This window comes from Gossypium arboreum, chromosome 8 (assembly GCF_025698485.1).
Source record: "Gossypium arboreum isolate Shixiya-1 chromosome 8, ASM2569848v2, whole genome shotgun sequence".
In the NCBI taxonomy this organism is placed as follows: domain Eukaryota; kingdom Viridiplantae; phylum Streptophyta; class Magnoliopsida; order Malvales; family Malvaceae; genus Gossypium; species Gossypium arboreum.
This window is the reverse complement of record NC_069077.1, coordinates 74,662,570-74,678,033: the sequence shown is the minus strand read 5'-3', so window position 1 is coordinate 74,678,033 and position 15,464 is coordinate 74,662,570. Positions and strand designations below refer to the sequence as shown.

The 15,464-nt window shown below is 34.7% G+C and overlaps 1 pseudogene; it reads left to right on the top strand.

Annotated features, from left to right (window-relative positions):
- Nucleotides 1-285: 285 nt before the first annotated feature.
- LOC108468607 (glutamate synthase 1 [NADH], chloroplastic-like) overlaps nucleotides 286-15,464 on the top strand; it is a 135,777-nt pseudogene continuing 120,598 nt past the window's right edge.

The window sequence follows — 15,464 nt, the reverse complement described above, 5'->3', positions numbered from 1 at the left end:
ATAGTTATTAGAACCAGTATGAGAATCCGCCAAAGGTAAGATCAATATGGAGTTCATCTTAAAAGATTAGTAGTTTATGTATCTTCCAAGAATAGTGTCTGTGAGTACTCATTTTAGGGGAAAAGTATTCAATGTCTGTTTGAAGAAGATTCCGTCAAAGATAGGTTCTGTATGGATATTCTTCTGAGAAGTACATTTGTTTTTCTGATAAGGAAATGAGATCTGTATTGATTGGTGAAGTCTGGAATCAGTTCAAAAAGTGACTTGTGAATAGATTGGTCAAGCATGGTAGTTGGTGAATATGTATACTCCGTTATAGGAAAGTATTCGCCAAAGAAAAAGATGAAACCCAAAACCTTCAAGATGATGAATTCAACTAGAAATGCTTCAAGGTAATCTGGAATTAAAACTCACTAAGTTCGTTTAAACTTATAGGTGTTTGTTCATGTTTCAGGTTCTACTATAATAGTGGGTATACTAGGAGGGACAAAGCTAGGATTGTGTTAGGTAGCAATGAGTTGCGATATTATGCATACAAAGGGCATCATAAGAGTGTGGCGTATAGTACACAATGCCATGAAGAGTATTTTTTTAGTAAATCTTTATTTTGTAACATTTTACATTGTTCCAAGATTTAACGTAAATATTTAATATCCTCTTTTATATTAAAGAATAGTACAAAAAGAAATAAGAAATATGTTTTAAAATAGATTACGCTAGATGTTTAAATTTCTATTAAGTGCTTTTGCTTTGTAACATCTGATATCCAGATCTAGTGATTCGGGTTGGGGAGAGGGTGTTACAACACATTAGATTAAGACATAACTATGTCCGATAATTAATCTCTAAATGAGTGGTCACTATTAATTATGTGAGGTCCAAGTGAATATTTGGCGGATCCTTTGACAAAAAGTCTTACTAGAGATGTAGCCAACAAGACCTTAAAAGGGATGGGACTCAAGCACATAAACTAGTGTCACCCATGGTGGAAACTCAACTTAATGTTTGGTATAATGTCAAGTCTTGAGTTCAATGAGACAAAGTACATCATTAGTATGTGACTACTAGCACTATAAATAAATCATCCTATGATTAAATTGCTAAGTGCTCGTAATTATAAGGGAATGATGAGTAATATACTCTTATTAGACTCGTAACATAATGTTAGAGTGTTATAATTATAAGAACACTCTTGATGGGATCTACCTAAGTGAGTGGAAGTGTGGTCACGTCTAGGAGCTTAAGGGTTTGGATCTAACAGCACTCATAAAAGAGGACACAAACACATGGCCATAATAGTGTCCCTGGATACTATGCATTGACAGATGTTGAAATCATTGTGTGAGATGTATTCGGTTAATCAAATAGAATAGTTGGTTCAAAGCTTAGTCTACCATGCAATTTTGATTAATTTTAATATGTTTTCACAAAGTGAAGGTTCGATCGTAAGATATCTTTATTTATGCAAATTGATTTCCAAGAATATCAAGATCTAAAATATTTTGAAAATGGGGGGAGATCGTTGGAAAATTTTCAACAATATTTATAGTGTTCCAAAAACTATAAATGAAAAGGTGTAAGTAATAAAAAAAAATATATTTTTGGTTATTGACAAAGAATTATGACTATTCAAGTAATTATGTTTAATCAATAGGTATTAGATGAATAATTATGTCTCTTTTAAAGATATTATTAGTTAGAAAAGACACCTATTGAAAGATGTTTCTATGAAGAGACATGAAAATTTCTATTAGATGAAAATTCATTCTATCTTTCCTCCATCTTTTAATATTATTTTATTGTTCTATAAAGAGTTAATATAAAAATTCTTTATAGAAATTGATTTTCTTGTTATACATTGCTTAGTGCTTAGTGGACTATTTCCGTTAGTGCAAAATGCAAATAGTCAACGAGCTTCATTGTATCCTCGAAGTTTATTTGCTTGAAACTCATTTACCTTGTAACGCCCCCACACCCGAGACCGTCGCCAGAGTCGAGTATGAGGTGTTACTAAGCTTAGTTTAACATTTTTAGAACTTTGGATTATTTGTTTCTACATTCACAGCTTTTAAGCTACTTGCGTCACAGTCACAAGAAAAATTATATCTCGAGTTACAAAACTCAAAATTAAGATCCGTAAATTTTCTCTGAATCTAGACTCATATACCTATATACTAATTTTTTTCTAGAATTTTTGGTTGGGCCAATTAGTACAGTTTATTAGTTAAAGTTACCCCTGTTTCAGGACTCGACTGGTCTGACCTCTGTTTACTACGAACCACATTTATCTCTGTAAAAAATTCATATGACTATGAGGTTTATTTCTACTAAAACTAGACTCAATAAGGATTCTTAGGATATAAAATACACCACCTAATTATATCTTTACAATTTATGGTGAATTTCTAAAGTAGGAACAGGGGATTCAGAAACTGCTATGACTCTGTTTCACTAAAATTCAAATATCTTCTAACATATACTTCCTTTACTTGTTTCATTTGTTTCATGTGAAACTAGACATAATAAGATTCAATTTGATATGTAGTTCACCACCAAATTCAATTTCTATGATTTTTAGTAAATTTTCAAACTCGCATTAGTGTTGCTGCGGTATTCTGTTTATGGTAAATTTCATCCTTTTATGAGTTTTATGCACTAAGTATCTTAATAGTTTTCCTTAACATCAAACATAATCTAAACTAACCATTTTCATAATTTATCATTATCAAGCATTTCCTCAACCATTTCACAACCATACCATAAGATCATTTACACAAAATGGGTATATTGCTATACATGCCATACTTAAATTTACAAGCCATTTACCAAAAGTCTTCTGGATAGTGTGACTGAGCCTTCGACCTATCCCGACTCCTGAGCTGGCTTGTCCAAAACTACAATGAGTAAGAAGGAGGGAGTAAGCATAAATGCTTAGTAAGTTCATATGCAAATAATAAGTAACATAGCAAACAGTTATACCAGTCAACATTAGCATACATCACTAAAACACATATCACATTTTTAATCATTCTTCATCATCTTATTACCTTATCGTGGTTGTATCAATACTCAACCCGAGGGTTAAATACATACCTGTCCAAAATATCCATTTCATATCACTTACCAATACGTCTCTTTACATCTCGAAATTTTCCTCCATTTGAGTAGAACTTTACCCGTTGAACACATCAGAATATAATTCGGATACATGGATAACTTGCACATAAGTGCCATATATACAATCAAGCAATCATGTAACCCGCCCATAAGCGAACTCGGACTCAACTCAATGAGCTCGGGTGTTCGCATCCATAAGTGAACTCGGACTCAACTCAACGACCTCGGATGCCTAGTTACATTTCACGAACTCGGACTCAACTCAACGAGTTCGGACATTCGCATCCATAAATGAACTCGGACTCAACTCAACGAGTTCGGATGCTCAACCATCCTAGTGACATGTCACTTGTATCCTAATCTGTTCCTAAGGTTCAAACGGGATTTTTCTCGAACACTTATCCTTGCCGTCTTCCGTAGAATGCCGAAATCAATACTCGGTAACAATTATATTTAACAAGTAGCTCACATAATTTACATATTATTTGAAATTAACCACAAAGCATACATTTCATAATGAAATTCAGCATAACACATAATTAATATCAATAACTTAAAAATAACAATTATGCTACATTATTTACACATGAACTTACCATGGTACCAAAATACAAAGATTTTGCAATTTAGTCCACAATCTTTTCTTTTCCTCGATTGAGGTCGATTCCACGTCTTTCTTGATATAAAATAACACATTTAGCTTATTTAATACTCACATTATCAAATTACTCCTTAACTCAAATTTTGGAAAAATTACAATTTTACCCCTGAACTTTTGCATATTTACATTTTTGCCCCTAGGCTCGGGATTAAACTTTATTCCTTATTCTTATGTTTTACAACATGCTGATCACTTTTCTCTTCTATGGCAACATCAAATTCTCACTCTAACATGTACTTGTGACTATTAGGTATTTTTACCGATTAAGCCCTTTTACTCGTTTTTGCTTAAAATCGAGTAGTACAAGTTGTCTAACATAATTTAAAACTTCATATTCTATCATAAAACATCAAAATACACAAATTTCACCTATGGGTATTTTTCCAAATATAAACCCTAGGTTAAATTATTGCTAACATAAGCTTTATCGAGTTAGGGATCTCAAAACGTAAAATCATTAAAAGCGGGCTTGGAATCACTTACTATGGAGCTTGGAAGCTTGAAACAAACCCTAGCTATGGAGAACCCTTGAAATTTCGGCCTAATGAAGAAGATGGACAAAATTGGCTTTTAATTTTGTTTTTAATTCATTTTAATAACTAAATGACCAAAATACCCTTACTACTAAACTTTCCAAAATTCCTTCCATGTCCTAATTTTGTCCATGAACTTAAAATTGGTCAAATTTCTATTTAAGACCTCCTCATTAATATTCCAAAACAATTTCATACTAAAACTTCTAGAATGCAAGTTTTGCAACTTATTAGGTTTAGTCTCTACTTTCAATTTAAGCACTTTAGGCATAGAATTTCATCACGAAATTTTCACACAATCATGCAATCATATCATAAACATCAAAATCATTGTAAAATAATTATTTCTATCTCGGATTTGTGGTCACGAAACCACTATTCCGATTAAGCCCTAATTCAGGATATTACATGCCCACCGAGTATAGGTGGGGGAAACTAGAACCTTAAAGATAGTTGCTTGATACACGTATTGGAGCCTTGTCCTATTTCTTCGTTTTCTGCTCGAGTTGTTGTTGTTCTTCTATTTGTATGTTCGAGATTTTCCTCACCAAAGATTTGTACTAACAAGACCTAGATACAAAATTTTGATTTAAAATAATTGTAAATATTTAATGGAAGATAAAAATTATTTTCGTGTTTTTAATTTAGTATTTTAGGTTAATTTAATAATTTAATAATTTTAAATTTTTATTATTTTATAATTTTTTAGGACTTTAGATTATGATATCATTTGTGGTATGTATTGTAATTTGTAGAGTGACAACGATCTTAAAAAAATACTACTAAAATGATGGAAGAGAAAAAGTTTGTATCAATATGGGAGAAGTGGATAAATTCAGATATCACATTTATATTTAGGAATAACTTACTTTAGGATTATCTAAAAACTAAAGTTTTTAGACATCAATAAAATTGTGCCACATCATCAAATTTTAAAGATATAAAATTATTATTATACACTCATCGATAAAGAAATTATTTGATGGACCCTTCCTACCACATTATTCATGGTCTTTTTCCAATTATATAATAACGCTTCAACAATTATTTTCATATGATTGACATATAATTTTGGTAATTTTTATCCTAAACCCCAAACCCTAAACTCTAAATCTAAAATCACAACCTTGAACCACAAACCCTAAATTTAAAACATTGAACCTGTAACTTCAAACCCTTGAACCCTAACAAGAATTCTGAACCCCGAGCTCTTAATCCATAATCTCAAACATTTAAATCTTAAAACCAAACCCATAATCTCAAACCTTTTTTGAGATTATGGGGAGTCGAGGTTCACAATAAAATAATTATAAAATTATATGTCAATGACATGGAAAAATTACTATTTTTTTAAAATTGGTTATACAAAAATAAAAAAATTAACTTATGAAAAAATGATTAAAATTTGTAAAAGAAAAAAGATTTATTTATAATTAAAAATTAATTATTTTAAGTGATTTAATTAAATTTAAATTAACTTGGAGAAGATAGTAAATATAAATGAATATATAATAATATTTTTATTCTTAAAACTTGATGACATAACATTGTTTTATTTCTACATATAAATTATACTTTTTAAGATATACTAATATAATTTATTCCATTCAGTATTTAATTTTTTAATACGGTGATATAATTTAAATTTATAAAGGATGAAGCTACTGATACATATGGGCATTGGACGGTGATAGTGGGTAAAAGTAGAGGTTCCAACTTGTGGCACTCACATCCTCTCACTCAAAAAAGGAAATAACCGAAAACTCAGTTCTTTTCATCTATTCAAACAAGTTCCAAAGCAGTTGTGATCCGTTGTTAAATATTTTCCCTTATTTCCTCTCTCGTCTGTTTTTGTCTCTCTGTCTTTTGTCTTTCTATTTTTTCGTGCATTTGATCCTTCAGTTTTGGCGGGTTTAATCACTGAGTCAGGTAATAACCATTGTTTTGTAGTGTGCTTAGAAGCTCCATCCTGGTGAATCCGCACAAGGATTTGAATTATATAATCCAAAAATAAATCTGATTTTAAAGACCATTTTTCAATAATGTCGTTGGCATCCCTCACTTGTACAAGTTGGAAATAGCACTTGCCTTCTCCTTTCGCTCAACAAGCCCTCCCATATTCCTCAGTTAAATGTCAGCCCCAAAAACCGCCGTAAAACTAGAACTCTGCGATGTTCCTTCACCAGGAAGTCCTTGGTGCCTTTGGAAAAGAAATTCTTAAGGACCCAATTTCGATGGCGGGGCTCTGGACCAAAAAGGCTACAGTAGGGATTTAAATTGTGGTCCCGGCCGCATTTTTGGTCGCGTTGCGTTTATCGCGGTTGCGGAGATAACGGATGCTATTGTGGTCACTGCTCATATCGCGGTCACTTATTGTAAAACATAATAGCGGTTTCGGCAGTAACGGTTTCGGACGGTGCCGCTACCGCTATATAGCAGCCGCTATAACGGTATGGGACCGGTATTTAAATCCCTGGTACACTTATGGCAGTCGGAAGGGCGAGGCAGGCTTGGGGTGCAGTCTGCATTGTCCGGGGTTCCTGAGAAGGCTCTCGATCTCTATGATCTGACTTTCGATAAGGAGTCCTGTGGGGTAGGCTTTGTCGCTGAGCTATCCGGTGATAGCTGCCCCAAAACTGTACGTTTTTAGTATACTGTGTAATTTAGTGTTTTTAATTCATGTACGTAGACATGTATGTACCTGGTTGTGTTTGAATTTCTTCAAATATTTTGTGATGGAATTTTTTAGATGACGGATGCTTTGGAGATGTTGATACGGATGTCACATCGAGGTGCTTGTGGATGTGAGACAAATTCTGGAGATGGAGCTGGGATTCTTTTGGCGCTTCCTCATGATTTCTACGTACAGGTTTGTTTGTTTGTTTGTTTTATCTATTCTTTCTTTTTAGCCTTTTGCCTTTCAAGTTAAGTCGTGAAATGTATGGAACATTTTTCATTACGGATTTCTTTCAAATTTTTAAGCTTGAGTTTGTAAAGGAAAAATAAATTTTTAACCTTGATGTCCAGATTTTATTTGTTTTCAATGCTTACAGTGTAATTAAGGGAGCAACAATAGGCTTTTTGAACATTTTTTAGTATCTTTGATCAGGTTACAGAGGATGTTGGGTTTGAGTTGCCACCATCGGGGGAATACGCCGTGGGCATGTTTTTTTTGCCCACGTCTGAGAGCCGAAGGGAAGTAAGCAAAAATGTATTCATTAAAGTAAATTTTCACACTGAAAGTGTTGTTATTGTGCATATCTAGTATCCATTTTGGCAGTATGCATGTTGAATAATAGTGTGAATTTTTTTTCTCACGCTTAAAGTTTTGGATCGATTTCTCTTGCCATTAGTTCTTGCGCATAAAATGCTTCAATACAACAAACTACTGAATGATTTATTATCTTTTTCATTCGTAATTAAAGTCAGCAACCATAGTGATGGTCATCTGGAAGCAATTCATGTAGGTGCAGCTTAATGTCAATATAGATCTTTTGAAAAGCTCTTCTACGGGAATTTGGTTGGCTTTTGTAGGTTGCTGATTCTCTCGAACATAGTGTGCTTGGGTGGCGATCTGTGCCAACAGATAACTCTGGACTGGACAATTCGGCTTTGCAGACAGAGCCTATTATAGAACAAGTGTTTCTTACACCAACACCTAGATCAAAGGCTGACCTCGAACGACAGGTAGCTTTTTCTTTCTTCATGTGCTCAATTTTCTAGAAATGGTAAGCATGATTTTATCTGGACTAGAGTACATGTTAGAATTAAGTGACCCAAATTCTTATTTAAATAAAATACGATGGAAAATAAAATAAAAGTAAAATCCATATAGAACTAGACTTCTTTTATTTTATTTTAGAATAAGGTTTTAAACCTTATTAAACTCCATCTATTTTATATTGATTAGGATAAGGTGTTTCAATCCTACTAGAATATGGCTTTGCAAGCCTATAAATAGACATAGTCTATTCCTCTTGTATTGGAGTAAAAAATTTTCGACATAGTGAATTTTCTTCTCCTCCTGCGTGGTTTTTTTCCGAAAGGGTTTCCACGTAAAATTTATGTGTTCTTTATTTTTATTTATTTTATTCTATTTTATTTTTCACAAATTGGTATCGAGCTTAGGGTTATTCATCTCGATCACGGTAATGGCGTCTTTGAAGTATGAAATTCATTGTTGGATCGCAACACCATTTGCGTTGTGGCAAATTAAGATGCAAGCGTTCTTGCAGATGGATCTAGAGGATACCTGCTAGGGATAGATAAGATGCCTTCGACATTAATGAGATGAAGAGAAGAAGCGTAAGGATCGAAAGGCATTAACACAATTACATCTACATTTGTCCAATGAAATTTTACAGGATGTGATGAAAGAGAAAACTGCCGCTGCATTATGGAAGAGGCTAGAACAAATATGTATGTCGAAAACTCTAACAAGCAAGTTGCATATGAAGCGGCGTCTTTATGCTCATCGTTTGGAGGAAGGTGCGTCGTACGAACACTTAATGGTGTTTAAAGAAATTCTCTCAAACTTGGAGGCCATGGAGGTTCAAGATGATAAGGAAGATCTAGGGTTGATTCTACTTTGTTCGTTGCCCGTCTTATTCAACCTTTAGAGACACGATTTTATATAACCGCGAGTCTCTCACAGTTGATGAGGTTTATGATTCTTTAACCTCGTATGATAAGATGAAGCATCTTGTGGTTAAACCCAACTCTCGGGAGAGGGTCTCATTGTTCGTGGGAGACAAGACCGGAATGTTGATGATGATCGTGGTAGAACACAGAACGGAATCCTCGTGGTAAATCTAAGGGTAGATCGAAATCTTCAAATAGAGGTAAAACTTGCAACTTCGCAAGAAGAAAGGGCACATTAAATCTGAAAGTGCTATAAGCTACAAAATAAGATTAAAAGGGAGGTGCGAATCAAAAGGAAAACAGACGGAAAATTCGGTGAAGGCGATGTTGTAGAAGACTACGCGATGGTGAACTTCTAGTTGCTTCATCAATGATTCTAAAGTAAGCGAGAGTGGATACTTGATTCAGCTGCACCTTCCACATGAGTCCCAATCGGGATTGGTTTACAACTTATGAAACGAGATCTCAAGGTGTTGTTTTGATGGGAAATAATGTTTCATGTAAAATCGCGGTGTTGGAACAATTAAAGTTAAGATGTTTGATGGAGTTGTCGAACACTTAGTGACGTGCGGCATGTTCCGAATTGAAAAGAAATTTAATTTCGTTGAGTACTCTTGATTCAAAAATGCAGATACACATTTGAAAGTGGGGTTTAAAGATTTCAAAGGGTCCCTTGTTGTGATGAAAGGGCAAAGAAAGATTGCCAAGTTATATGTTTCTGAGGTTCTATCATATTGGTGATGCAAATTGTCGCTTCCTCTTCCTTGTCGGATGATGATATTACTAAACTTTGGCATATCGCCTAGGGCATATGAGTGAGAATGGCATGGCGAATTAAGCAAAGAGGACTTCTTAATGGGCAAGGAATTTGCAAACTGAATTTCGTGAGCACTTGTGTTTTGGGAAGCAAAGAGAGTTCGATTCACTAGAGGAATCCATAACACGAAGGAAACGTTGGAGTATATCCATTCTAATCTGTGGGGGCCGTCGAGTGCCTTCGAGAGGTGGAGCTAATTATATGCTAACCTTTATTGATGATTTTTCGAGAAAAGTTTGGGCGTTCTTCACGAAGCGAAAAGCGATGTGTTTTCCACATTTAAGTCTTGGAAAATTATGATTGAAAACAGACGGAAAAGCAGATAAAATACCTCCGCATGCAGACAATGGCTTAGAGTTACATTCGATGAGTTTAATAGATTGTGCAAGTCGAAGGGATCATGAGACACTTTGATTCGTCATACTCCACAAGAAAGCGGAGTTGCGAGCGAATGAACGAGCGATCATGGAGAAGGTTCGATGTATGTTGTCAAATGCCAACTTACGAAGTCATTTTGGGCGTAGCGACCTCTCTGCATGTTTTTGATCAACCGATCTCCATCCGTTGCCATTGAGAAAAGACTCCACAAGAGGTATGGTGCGGTAATCCCGCTAATTATTACGATTTAAAGATTTTTGGGTGTCCCGTATGCTCATGTTGATAATGGAAAATTGGAACCGAGATCCATTAAATGCGTTTTCTTGGTTATAAAGTGGTGTAAAAGGCTATAAGTTATGGTGTCTGAAAATAGAAAAGTTGTGATTAGCAGAGATGTTGTTTTTGATGAAAGCGCTATGCTACCTAACTTATCTCTTAAAGACTCTTCCAATAAAGAAAACCAAAAGCGGTGGAGCATCAGTTAATACGAATCAACTCCTCAAGCTAGTACAAAATTGAGAATAGAGTTGCTTCTTCACCGCAATACTCTATCGCCAAAAACAGGACAAGAAGAGAAATTAAACCTCCAAAGAAGTATGCCGAGGTTGATCTAGTTGCTTATGCTTTAAATGTAGTGAAGATATAGATGCGAATCAAGAGCCATTTAATTATTACGAGGCGATTAGCTGTGAAGACTCGAGAAAAGTGGATGTTTGCTATGCAAGAGGAGATGGAATCACTCCACAAAAAGCAGAACATGGGATCTTGTAAAACTTCCTAAAGGTAAAAAGGCTGTTCGTTGTAAATGGGTGTTTAAAAGAAAGAAGGGACTCGGGAGTTGAAGAACCCGGATATAAAGCAAGGCTTGTTGCAAAGGGTTCTGATCAAATTCCGAGTGGACTTCACAGATGTGTTCTCTCCGGTTGTTAAGCATAGTTCGATTCGAGCTTTGCTTGGTATTGTGGCCATGCATGATTTGGAGCTTGAGCGGTTAGATGTAAAAGCGCATTTTGCATGGAGAACTTGAGGAAGATATTTACATGCAACAACGAGAGGGTTTTATAGTCTCGAAAAAGAGGACTATGTTTGCTTCTTGAAAAAGTCCCTTTACGGTTTGAAACGATCACCAAGACAAGTGGTACAAGAGGTTTGATTCCTTTATGACTTCTCATGATTTCAAAAGAAGTAGTTTTGACAGTTGTGTCTACTTTAAGAAAAACGGTGATGGTTCTTTTGTGTATCTACTTCTTTATGTTGATGACATGTTGATAGCGACAAAAGATAAAGAGAGATAAGAAAGGTTAAAGCCCAACTAAGTGAAGAATTTGAGATGAAAGATTTAGGACCAGCAAAGAAGATACTTGGTATGGAGATTCTCGGAGATAGAAAAGCAAGTAAATTGTACCTAAGTCGGAAGGGGTACATTGAGAAAGTTCTTTGCGGGTTCAATATGCAGTGCTAAGCTTCGTTAGTACTCCTTTAGCGACCATTTCAGACTTTCATCGGCCTTATCTCCTCAATCGATAATGAGATTGAGTACATGTCACATGTTCCATACTCTAGTGCGAGAGGATCTCTCATGTATGCTATGGTTTGTTCACGTCGGTTATCATATGCGATCGGGCGGTTAGCGATACATGGCGAATCTGGTAAAGAACACCGGAAAGCGATTCGATGGATTTTAAGATACTTACGAGGCACTACTAATGTTTGCTTACAGTTTGGAAGAACTAAAGATGGAATTATAGGGTATGTTGATGCTGATTTTCTTGGAGACCTTGATAGAAGAAGATCTCTCATAGGTTACGTCTTTACAATCGGAGGTTGTGCAATTAGTTGGAAAGCCACTTTGCAAACTACGATCGCTTTGTCTACCAATGAAGGTGAGTACATGGCGATTCATCGAGGCTTGTAAAGAAGCTATTTGGTTGAAGGGACTATTTAGTGAACTCAATGAAGACCTTCAAATCAGCACGAGATTTTGTGACAGTCGAGTGCCATCTTTCTTACAAAAGATCAAATGTTTCATGAGAGAACAAAACACATTGATATTCGGTATCATTTTGTTCGTGATATTATTGCTCGTGGTGATATTGTTGTGAGCAAAATTAGCACTCATGAAAATCCTGCAGATATGATGACTAAGTCACTTCCTATAACCAAGTTTGAGCATTGCTTAGACTTGGTTGGTGTTCATTGTTGAAGTTAAACCCTTAAGGGGTTTTTGGAAGAGGTGAAGAACTTGTTTATTGAAAGTTCGCGATGAAGAACTTGTTCATTGAGAATTTGTGTCAAGGTGGAGATTGTTAGAATTAAGTGACCCAAATTCTTATTTAAATAAAATACGATGGAAAATAAAATAAAAGTAAAATCCATATAGAACTAGACTTCTTTTATTTTATTTTAGAATAAGGTTTTAAACCTTATTAAACTCCATCTATTTTATATTGATTAGGATAAGGTGTTTCAATCCTACTAGAATATGGCTTTGCAAGCCTATAAATAGACATAGTCTATTCCTCTTGTATTGGAGTAAAAAAATTTTTCGACATAGTGAATTTTCTTCTCCTCTGCCCGTGGTTTTTTTCCCGAAAGGGTTTCCACGTAAAATTTATGTGTCCTTTATTTTTATTTATTTTATTCTATTTTATTTTTCACAGTACAGATATCTGAAATGTGGAGTTATTCAAGGGAAATTAAGTAATAAGACTAACGTGCAGTACAAGTTGATTCTTTTTGTCAAGCAGATTGTTAACATAGTAATTGTTTTACAGATGTATATACTACGGAGGTTTCAATGGTTGTTATCCGAGCTGCGCTAAACCTCCAACATGGTGGTGTTAGGGACTTCTATATATGTTCTCTTTCATCAAGGTTTGTCTTTAACAAATCTGAGTTCTGATATACAAGAAAATTTTCCCAGTGATTGTGCACATGAAAATTATGATCTGGCTTGCGCAGAACTGTTGTTTATAAGGGCCAGTTAAAGCCTGATCAACTGCAAAACTACTATTATGCTGATCTTGGCAATGAAAGGTTTACCAGCTACATGGCCCTGGTAAATATTTTATCCATTTACTTTCTTTCTTTCTTTCTCTACTAACAGCATGGAACAATCAGTAACGGAAGAGATGCAAGGTTGAGGGATGACTTCCTAGGCATCGAAATTTGAATGATCTCTTAAGCTCTTCCACTCCCTTGATAACTTAAATGAATTCGTATGCTGATTGAATCAGATCCTACATTCCTAGCAAAGGCGAGGAAATTGTGAATGACAATTTTGATCCTTTTGAAGCAGGTACACTCTAGATTTTCAACAAATACATTTCCTAGCTGGGAACGTGCCCAACCACTGCGTGTCTTGGGTCATAACGGGGAAATTAATACACTAAAAGGCAATGTGAACTGGTATAAATTGGTTTATATGTACGGTTTTACTCTTATTTTCGCTTTTCCTGGAATCGTTGAGAATGTATATTTAAAATTCAAAGTGATATAAATCATAGAAATGATGATACTCTTTAAACTGAAGCAACATAATAGTTTCATTTCTATCATAACTTTTTGGTTGTCAAAGTTTTACATCCCACCTTTTGATTTGTCGTTTGTCACCTGCCATTCTGCTCCTCTTATGGCAACAAATGATAAATGAAACGGATTGTGCATGCTTAACATTGATAATATTAAAGATGAATACTCTAATATATTGAGGAAAATTTTACTCAAAATTTATCTATTTCTCATAAATATTTACAAATATATATACATGAAGCATTGAATCATGTAAAGAAAAAATATCTCTAATTAGAATCTCTAAAAATCAACTATAATCCCTAAAGATTAGCTATTCAATGTTGTCAAATAAATCAAAGATTCTCAACACTTCCCCCAAGTTGGTGCATAGATGTCTCACATGGCCAACTTGCAAAGAAGATTATGATAAGTCTTACAGCTAGGCCTTTTAGTAAAAACATTAACCAACTGTTTTCCGGATACTAGATAAAATATACTTAAGACACCACTAGTTGCTTTTTCCTTGACAAAATGGCAATTTATTTCGATGTGCTTGGCCCTATTTTGTTGCACTGGATTTTAAGCTATGTTGATGGCCGCTTTATTGTCACAATACAAAGTTGATCTATTTTCGTTCAACTTTAGCTCTTCCAATATTTTTCGCAACCATAAAATCTCACAAACACTTTGAGTGTAAAACCTCTAACTCGTATTCGTCGCCAGAATAGAGTTACGAAGCATTATCGTAAAAATAGAACTTTAAAACATACATATCATATATTAATATAAACATAGTATAATTCATTCATTTATATGCATATCGTCCCTTAATTGAGCCTTCGAGGCCTTAAAAACACTTTAGAAACAATTCGGGACTAAATTAGAAACATTTGGAACATTTAGGAAAAAGCTAGAAATATTGAACTGTAGGGGTCACATGATCGTGTGACTCACACGGATGAGAAACACGCCTGTGTCTCAGGTCGTGTATCTTTCAAAATAGGGACACATTGTGACACCCCTAATGTGACCCTAGTCGGGAAGTGGTTTCGGGACCACAAAACCGAGTCATAAAAATAATTAGCTGTCATATTTGATGCTTATTATATGTATATATGCATGTGTGAAAATTTCATATTTGAATTTTGTTTAATTGTAGGTGAATTCTAATAAATAGGACTTATGTGAGAAAATTTAGAAATGTGCTAGGCAAATGTAAAGTGGCCTATTAATGCATGTTATAGAAATGATGGGGTTGCATGTCAAATTGCCCAAAATTTGAGCTAGTGGCCGGCCATGCTATGGGTCATAGCATATTTTAAGCATGGTGTGTTAATGCTTCATGTTGGAAAGAATAAAATAAAAGAGTTAGTAATAAAATAAGGGATGAAGGGTGAAGAAAAGAAAAAGAAAAGTATCATCTTGTTCTTCTTAGCAGTACAAGAAGAAGAAAGTTTTTGGTTGCTTTAATTTTGACTTAGAAGATGGCTAGAAGGAGGAAAACTATGATTTTAGCTAGTTAGGTAGCTGAAATTTCAAGTAACCCGGTAATCCATCGAAGAAGAAGGAGAGGGCTGCAACAAAAAGAAAAAAAAAATGGAGACAGCTTGCATGTTGAAGGAAACTAAGGATTTAGCTTGTTAGGAGTTGTATCCTAAGTTGGTAAGTTTTCTAAGCTCTCCTCTATCTTTATCTATGTTGTAAAGAAAAATGATGATGGGTTGTGGTTGGAAGGCATGAATGTGGGTTGTAGAAAAGAAAAGCTCTTGGATTAGTTGTAAAAATTACTACCGTCAATTTTGTG